This window comes from Trachinotus anak, unplaced genomic scaffold (assembly GCF_046630095.1).
Source record: "Trachinotus anak isolate AG129_WGS33_773 ecotype Australia unplaced genomic scaffold, CSIRO_AGI_Tana_v1 ptg000010l, whole genome shotgun sequence".
Classification (NCBI taxonomy): Eukaryota; Metazoa; Chordata; class Actinopteri; order Carangiformes; family Carangidae; genus Trachinotus; species Trachinotus anak.
In genome coordinates this window covers 6,504,214-6,514,033 of record NW_027273861.1, presented here as the reverse complement: position 1 = coordinate 6,514,033, position 9,820 = coordinate 6,504,214, and the positions used below count along the sequence as shown (strand labels likewise).

General features: G+C 38.4%; 1 long non-coding RNA gene across 1 annotated transcript; it reads left to right on the top strand.

Annotated features, from left to right (window-relative positions):
• The first annotated feature begins 686 nt into the window (after window positions 1-686).
• LOC139626412 (uncharacterized) lies at window positions 687-6,937 on the top strand. Its single transcript, XR_011692252.1, has 3 exons — window positions 687-975; window positions 6,318-6,375; window positions 6,485-6,937. It is a non-coding gene; the product is annotated as an uncharacterized lncRNA (long non-coding RNA).
• Window positions 6,938-9,820: the final 2,883 nt, after the last annotated feature.

Below are 9,820 nucleotides of genomic sequence, written 5' to 3'. Positions count from 1 at the left end.
TAAACCAAACGCAGACAGCTGATTTGGGGTTTTTTTTTTGGGGGGGGGGGGTTGTTTTTTTTTCACATTCACGTCAAAATGCTGTGATTGGAGATACAACCCCGAGGGTCGTCTCTGGTTAGTTACACTGCTGAGTGGATTTATTTAAGGTGGTCTTTGAGTCTTTGGCCTATATAGCGGCACACACGCACCTCCACACACACTTGGATGTCGTGGACCACAACATCCACATCGTCATCTCATCTTTCTGTGCGTGTGCGTGTGCGTGTGTCACAAAGAGGTCACACATGCAACCTGAGAGCTGAAGTTTCCTCTCCATGTCACCACATCGCAGTGACAGACGATGAAGTCCATATGTGTTATATGTGTTATATGTGTTATATGTGTAATATGTGTTATATGTTACTATGGCGAACAGATCAAACAAACCAGTCATTAAAATACTTTAAGAACTGCTGAAGAAAAAAAATAACCTTGATTTATACAGTTATGGAGTAGCATTTTCAGCACTACTAACATTAAGATATTATCTAATACAAAGAGGTGGAAAACATGATCTTACCCAGACCAGGCTCATTTTATACCTAAACAGGACAAAATGGAGTTTATTTTTCTGCCTGTGATATTCTCATATTTCAACACATCTACGTCTCTTTCTCACTCTCTCTCCGCTCCCTACCTCCTCACACACGCATGCGTCGATCGGCAGCTTGTAGCAAGAAGATTTCCATCATATCTTTCTTTACGAACCCTGAAATCATCGTTTAAAAAAATTCCCTTTTCGGAGGAAAAATCCTCCTCACCCCGACCCAGAGAACAATGTAGCCCACAGCTGAGGACGCCCCCGACTCTTTTTTTTTTTTTTTTTTTTTTTTTTTTTCCTCTAGTACAAGCGCCGATCGGATGCCTGCAAAAAGAAAAAGCTCCTCAAATCCTCCCAATCGGAAGGCTGTGATGTTCATCTGCAACCGTGAGGTAGTATGCTGCATGTTCGCACTGCATATTCCAGCTTGTTTTGAAGTTATAAATTGTGTTATGCTATCTTTCACAGAGCAGCGTATATGCAATTTGACATGTAGCGTTTAGGCTGCTATAGACCCACAGCAGCTTAGGCTTCATTTTGAGATCAATGAATGAGATAGCAGGAAATTATTTTAGGGGCTGAGCCTCCTACTCACAAGGGAGAAGTCAGCTATGTTTCTTATTCAAAAACTGATTGTCTAATAAATGAAAGTTCCCTCGACAATTCAACGGGATAATGAGAAATGCAATAGGTTTTGATTTGTCAAGGAGTGAGATGATTATTATTTCCATCGGCAGTTTCTCTTCAGTTTTTTTTTTCTCCTCAAATATGATCGTTGGTACATTTGACTCACTGTATTGTCTGAGATAAAACCGTTAGAATACAGTTAATGGCCTAAATTAAATAGTTGTGGTTTTACACCTGGATGCGCATCACCATTTAAAAACTTCATCTCCAAACTTCAGGCATTTGGAAATGTGAATAGATTCGACTGTAACAAAATAATCAAAAATAAAATAAATAAACAACATTTTAAAAAGTGAGAAATAAGATCTCTGTATATCTGTATAGCCTGTATTTAATTTATTTGGCTTAGAAAAGAGGGTTAAAGTGAAAGCAGCGGCTCGACCACAGCTGTTAGTTGGTGAAAGATTATTTTAACTCACTGGAACTTTATATAACTGAGTGTAATAAACAACCAACTCAAATCACACACAAACAGAGGCACGGTGAGCACGGTGAGACACACACACACACACAAACACGTACACACACACGCACACAAAACTAGGATTATCAGAGGACACATGTCCATCCATCTCGCCTTAAAAAGTGAACGGGGAGCGGCCTGACACACAGAGAGCCTATTAGCCAACTTGGGCTCCCGTGGAGAGCATGAGGTAAGCTCCCCCACCGTAACTGTCCATGGTGCTGAAGCAGTAAGAGGTTTTCTTTACTGCACACTTGCGTCCTGCCTCAAAAACTCTTAAAAGCTAGACTTGACATTTCAATGCCTTTTATTGTATTTCCATCCTATTTAGTGATGGTTCTCTGTCAAAAATAAAATATTAGAAACTGAGACAACTCACATGGTCTACAACTTTCCTAACTTTTTTTTTTTTATTTATTTATTTATTTTTTTTAGAAGAAGAATGTTTTAAGCCTGTTTTCATGGTGTGGAATAACCTCTGTTGAACCACATTTGGAACTAATAAATTAAGGCAATATAAATGATCATAAAGACGTTTTTATGTTGTCAAAATATGACTGTCTGTCTGAATCAACCTTACTTTCCACTTTAATATGGGGTAAAGTGGAATTTAGCCAGTGCCTTGTCAATATAGCATAAATTATAGCATTGCCTAATAAATAATTGCCTAAACTGTTTGCATTGATAAGTGGGTGACTGTATGTTGCTGTGAACTATTGGAGACAATACAGGGAACAAAAGATTTGAAAAGGAAAAAACACAGAAAGTAAAGTAAGAACAAACTCACTAAGATCATCTTTTCAAAACAGTGCTGGAGTGAACCTATTGAAAACTGTGGATTACTGTACAGCACCTTCACTTTCACTAACTCTGAATAAACTTATAGTCAAAAACGTGCATGACCATACATACACACACAGACAGGCAACGTTCAGCTGATCCGTACGCAAAGTCCGCACTGTGCAACATGAAATTCACTGTAATTCACTTCTTCACACAGCAGAATGGTGTAATCAGGACATCAAACCCTGACACGCAACTGCTCAGACTACTCTACATGTTAAATTAGAAAATGGAACCTTTTAACAGCTACAGTATATAACACAACACAATCTCTATTTAACAATGTTTATAAAACTATTATGTCTTTCTTATATATCTTCATATATTGAAATACTGAATGGTCATGGTCAAGGTGTTTATTTCCAGTTTAGACTGATATTACCAACTTGTTCTTGGAAATAGTACAAAAAAGTATATGTATGCTTGGATTGCTGATAATTACACTTGTACTGTTAAATACAAAAAGGCTTTCTTTTACCAGTATGGAAATAATTGCAAAACTCAAATTCAGTGCACAATACTGGAGATCTTTTTACATTATCCGCTTACAAGTACTATTCATTGACACTGAGAAGCAATCAAAACGTACACAGTGAGCAGTATGTGACATATATCGCCAACATGGGGCATATATTACAAAAAATATACATATATATTGTATCTTTGTTGTGACATCATTTCTTAATAAGATAGTAAAATTGGACTTGAATACATTTTAAAATGATTAAATTTAAGCTGGTCTGTCTTTTATTCAGCAACACTGGATGGTGCAGGGCAGAGCAGAAAGAAATTCGCAAAGGTTCAAGGCATCAGGTAATAATGAAAGGATAGGGGCAATACTTCAAAGACCACAAGGTCCACATCACACAATTATACAATACAATTAGGATTAAAGGGGCAAAACAGAGATAACAGGAGATAGGGATAAATTATCACAAAAGGAAAGATGTGACTCTCTCCTGACCTTCATTAAGAGAAAAAAACTCATTTAGAGCTGGCCTTCCATGAAGGGGGATTTCAGCCTTTAACATGAGACTGTGACTCCCTAGATAAGATTTACAGAATATGAACGTGAATCTGAACTACTACTAAACAATAACACAAAATATATTCAGATATATAATCAGGATAATAAGTAATAAATTACAGAATAAATAGTGAATGTAAATCATATAACACATACATTGGAATAACAATTATTCTAAGAACTAAGGAACTAAGCAGTAGGAACAGTTTCTGATATTTACTGAACCATTTTTTGTGATGGTAGCATATCATTTTGTATAACTCTTACAGCTGTCTCAACAGCTCAGTAAGTTGACACTTTGAGGTTGTTGACTCTTTCTATGGTGACCAGGCACACGTGTACTGTAGATGCCCATTCCTATTCAATCAACAACTTCTGTAGAGAGCGGGCCTAATAAGCATCCAATAAATGAGTTGACTTAAGTGCTGAAGTAATGAACCAGTCACTGTAAAACTGAAGGAGCATTTAATAGACTAAAGCCCTCTCCTACTAGTTCATCTGAACACTGTATATCGAAGTCAAGAAGCTTCACCATTGTGCCTTCCCTCTGAGTCATCATAAATCTGCAAAACAAAACTATGAAATCAGCCACTGAGGGCTGCTCATTAAGCAGAAGGCCACAGAAGAAAGGAAGCACTGACTGAAGGGGCCAAAATGCTCTTGCATGATATGGGGACTGACCTTGTCTTTACCCACACAGCAAAGACTCAGAGACAGCAAATTATGGGTGAGCCAGTTGGGCTGTCCTCTTCTTTTATTTTACAGTGTCAAAGAACCTGATGTGATGTGATCTGGTGTGCATCCCCACCAGTTCGGTAACTCTAGAAGGAGCACTGAGCAAAGTGTACCATTTCCCCAAGCCACACGAACCTCACCTATCATCCAGTTGTCTGTTACACACTTTACTTTCTCCAGCAATTGTACTGATTGCATACCATGAAGACAAATGTCCCAACATCCTCCTCCTATGCCTGATGACTATCATGGTCCCAAGTCTCCACTGATCCATCATCATCTCCTTCAAGACTGCCCATTTTGTCCCCTTAGCTGCTTCCTTTCAGGCTTTTTCCGAGGTCTTCTCCAGACCAGTGTGTGCAAAACACAGCCCTAGTTCATGCCTTGGTTCTGTAAACTCTTCTGCTAACTCTTGGGCTCTTCCACTGATCTAACCTTTCCTTTCTGACAGTCAGGGAAACTTCAACAACTATCCTTGGCCTCCTGATGCCCTGGGGCAGTCATCTCTAGAATGGCAGTACTAAATCATTCTTTTGAGTTCCTCCATGAGGCCTCCCATTGATCCCTGGGATACCAACCACCTCTCTTCCCACAGCATGAGAATGAAGTTGATATGGGACTGCTGTCATCAGTCAGACTTGGAAAAAGGTCTTGTCCATGCTGATGTGATACCACAGAACAAACAATCCTGTTGTACCATGGTCCAAAGCAGAAGGTCTAACTCTGCAGTGTCTGTCCTTTCAAGTTCCTACTATTGCTTGGTTGAATTCCCCAGGTCCCATCTCATTTTGCCAGCTCAAGCCAATCTCCACCAACCACCTGACCTCCACTCCCAAGCCAACACTGCTGCCATGCCTCAGTCCACCAACATTGTCCACCTCCTGCTGAGAGTGCATTGCTGTGACAGGGGGTTTCCAGGACCTGGTAGACTGGTTGTCCTGAACAATGTTCCTGGACCCTTGCTTTCATATCTTAGATTCTGATGCCATTAGTTACTTCCATTGGAATCCTTTCTTTAGAAACCTTACCAACCTTTAAACTGCTTGCAAGAAAAAAATATCCTTAGGTAAAGGATTCCTGTCATGACTCTGCCAACAACCTCTGTCTTTGCTTTCCTCCTCTGTACACTAAGGATATACAAGTAACTAAATGAGTAGTCTGTTGGAAAAATCATTATTATTGTCCTCATGAGTCCTTCTTGAGTTATTCTGTCTATTCTGTCTATTTAATTTAATCTAGTTCTTATGTTATCCATACATTCATCTGTTTTACTTGTATATTGAAATACTTTTTTTTTTTGAAGACATTCCACTTTCTTAATGCTATACAAAGCTTGAGGTAATAATCATTAATAAATACAATCATAGCTAAGAGAAGATGATGATGCATAAGACTCACCTCTGACAATTGCTCCCAAATCACGATTAAATTCTACATTGTATGTGGTGGGAATTTTCCAATTAAATAACAGCTGTTTTACAACTTTTTAAGTAAAATATTCATGATAACACCTATGACACATTTACACTCACTCATTACCTCTCATTATAGCCTGAAGCCATATCTCATCGGTGGATGTAAGCTGTCTGTTGGAGTGCGTGCCTGGCATTGACATTCAGGCTCTGTCAGTCCTTTTTAATTATTGGAAAAATGCTTTATGATGAATACAGCACAGCACATTGTGAAGTATAATGTTTAGATTCATTGGATTTGGTGGCTATATGGCAGTGTAGATACCCAGAGGTAAAACAAATGTGGCTTTTACTGGGAAAGCATACCAGGGTGGTCAACTATGAATATCTACATTCTTCGAGTCAGATCCAAGTATAACTGGATAGATCATTACATGTTATGCCAATGCAATTAGATAAGAAAACATAGAAATATCTTATATCATTTTAGCATGGTAAACAGCCTTGTCTTTACCAAACCTCTGTTGTTGTTTTTTTTTTTTTTATCTCTGACCTTATGACTAACAGGGCCTCCACTGACTGGGACCTGAACTTCAAGATGCGGTGCAAAGCTCCCACGAGTCAGGTGATGAATTTAGAACTGAGACTGAAAATCGATATTCCACAGTGCCACTCCTGAATTACACATATCAATCACCCCCCTCTTGTACCTTTTCTCTCTGTTTTGTTTGCAGACTTCTGCATCCTGAATGATGAAGCGGGAAAACCCTTTAGTGCACAAACAGCTGCTTGTGAAATCTGAGCTGGGCTGTAGGTATTGTAAAATCAAAAATAGCACCAACATAAATGTAACATAATGAAAAAAGAGACAGTTACGTAATGTAAAAGCTTTTGAAGCCAGACAGACTGACAAAGAGAAAAAAAATACAATTCTACAAATCTGTATCAGTGAATGATTAATTAATTTTTGTTGAATGATCTGTTCTAGCCCTGTGAGATATCAGTTTCCATTTCTTTTACACTTTTACAGCAGATCTCCAGAGACTGCTAGTTCAAAAGACAGTTCAATTTAGAGTTCCCACTGGAAATGGTTTCAGAAAGCCTTTGCCATACATTGGGCTTTGATGTGTTTTAAATGTCGTAATCTAACTGTTAAGAGATGGGGGGAAATAAATTCTGCCAATTTCTTCCATTGTAAGTGCTTTTTTTTTTCTTGACTTAACATCACATTTACGGTACACCACAAAAATATAACAGATTTTCATAGATATGTCAATGTGAAACTCTATGTACAATCGCAAAATAGAGTGCAGAGCATAAGGTAGAGATTAGCTTGCAGTATATTAACATAAAATACTTAATAATCATAAGTGAATCATTTGATATAATGTGTATCCTCCCTGACTGTTATGTTATAATTTAAAACATGCTGACCTCTCTCTTGAAGGACAAAGATTTTGAATGAATCGCAGTTATTTATGAGTCTATCAAGCTTGACCTCCATCATGTTATAGCTGGAAAGTGAGTTGGTGTCAAAAAGCTTTTGACACAGCAGGTCATTTATTAATCAAAGAAAAGATTGATTTCCTGTCATCCGCTTTTATGCCAGCTTTTCTTAAACAGCAGTCATCTTTGGCTCTCGTTATGACCCATAATAAATATCACTTTTAGATATGTGCATTCACAGGTAGATCTTTGATAACTGTTTATTCAAAGGCAAACAAAACTTGCAAAGCGGATATAACCTCGACTCAGAACTCTGGAGGGGTGGACTGAGATTGAAATTGGGCTGACTCTCTCTCTCTCTCTCTTTTGAATTGAGGGTCCATTGTAGTACGTCAAACAAAAGGTTTTTATCAGAGGTTCTTAATGTAACCCCCTCCCCTCACTCTCTCGGCCACCAACTCGTTCTTCTCTTCCTCTCTTTTCTCATTCATTTATTCCACTGTGTGTGGAAATAGGCTGGGCAACAATTAATTTCATAGTGAATTCAGGCAGGATCTATTACCCCTCTCTGCCTCTATTGCTCTAATGGAAATCTATTTCACTTCTCTTTTGTGTCCAATATAATTTAATGCCCATTTTATTAATGGCCTGAAATAATTACGGAAGGCTTTTGTGATTCTTGAGTATGTTTCATTTAATTGTGTAATAAATGTCTAATCAGAGCTCCCATCTGAAGCCATTATGGCATTAAAATTAACAATTACGCCACAAATGTCTTGGTGAATGCGTTGGGGTCTATAGAAATCATTGCTGATAACAAGACACATATAAATCATTCATGAGAATTTTTTCAGAGAAAAGCGGAGTGAGAGATAGGAGGATGGGAGGGAGAAAAAAGAAGTAGGGGAAGAAAAGAAGAGAAGAAAGAGGCTGATTTTTCTTTATTCCATTGAAAAACCGGGGATGGCCAAAAGATAGGGCATTTTAAAACTGTGTCACCCTCTCCAGTTCCTTTCTTCCCCTGTCTCTCTCTATCTCCCTTTAATTTGCCTTCCTCTTTATTTTTGAAGTGACAGATTTCACTTTGGGAATTCATTAACCGTTAACTTGGGCGATAAAATATCTATCAGGCCCTCTGCCCGGTTCCTTTGCTAAGCCGCGTGGCACTCCGGTTCAACGTTGTGGGTGACCGAAGGCAATTAAAGAGGCTTCACACTCTCTCACTCTCCCAGTGTCACTTTCTCTGTGAAAACAGGAAGGCTGCTCAACGTACCAGCAAGAATTGTTTTCTTAGTAGCCAAGTCTACAAATTTCATGGTATGGGGAAACTCCATCTGCCACGAAAAACCCTCGTCAGTTCCTCTGTGTCATTTCCAAGCTAATATACTACAATTTGTTTTGGTGAATCTATTTTAATAGCATAAGGTTTTGGCCTTCTTTGTTCTCTATTACCATGATGCACAAAGGGCCTCCCCGGGCAATGGATTGCACCCTGGACTCTTTCATGGAAGTGACTTTGATGTAGATGACGACTCATATTAATGAGAAGGTTGATTTTATTCTCAATCTAACACCCCCTTTGAATCAAGCAATCTTGGATAAGATGGTTGATATCGCCCATCTCTGACTCTGCCCCATCTGAGCAGGGCAGAGTTTCAATAATTCACCAACTTGTTAGTCATATAGCTCCAGCATGTAATAAATGTGACAGGGTGAAATGATTCACTACCTTAGATGCAACATAGCTGCTCTGTACATCCACCTTGTTTGGATAAAAAGACAATTATTGTTTTATATAAAGCTCTCAGGCAGATCTGGAGGCGTTTTAGTTGGACTTTTAACCACCCATTGAGTGTAATTCTACAAATTTCATATTTATTATTGGTCTATGTTATTTCTTTGTGGGTTCTTTCTCATTTCTACTGTTAGTGTTATTGTCAATGATAGTGAAAGTTTTACCTCTAAAGAAGTCGTATCATTTTAAGTCACTGATGCTACAGCTGAAGTAACCTTGGATACATACTGACCAATCAGATGATTTCTGGGCCTTGTGGAGCTCAGGAATACCTGCAAGAAAAGACAAGCAGACTAATAAAAATGGCTCAGCTGTGTTTTCCTTTTTCAGGTTCATACAGTAAATACACTTTCTCTCTCTTTTCTCACTGGGTAAGTGGATCCATATATTATTATTTTGTTTTGTTTTACTTTGTTTTGTATTCCTGTGCTGAAATATTAATAATAAATGTACAAATATGCACCATGTAAGCACAATGCCTGCTGAAATAGTGAATAGTTTAGGTCTTAACACATCATGTCACTCAATAGTACATATCCCCATGTTGCAAAACAGTTCCAACTAAATAACCACAAAGCAGTTGCTACATGGGGAACCTGTGGCTTTTGGGGGTCCCTGTGGTTCTGGGGCCATGGGGGGTTTTTTTTCAGCTGGTAATCCAGTCCAGCCTTGTCTCTTAGACTTTGACAACGCAGTAAGCTTTAAGAATTTCCAACCATTTAATCAGGGAGAAAATGGAAACTCACTTTTGATCAATAAATATTGTCAATTTCCAATTGGACAGGATGTTACATTAACACAAACCAACAAATGTATTTCTTTGTATTTC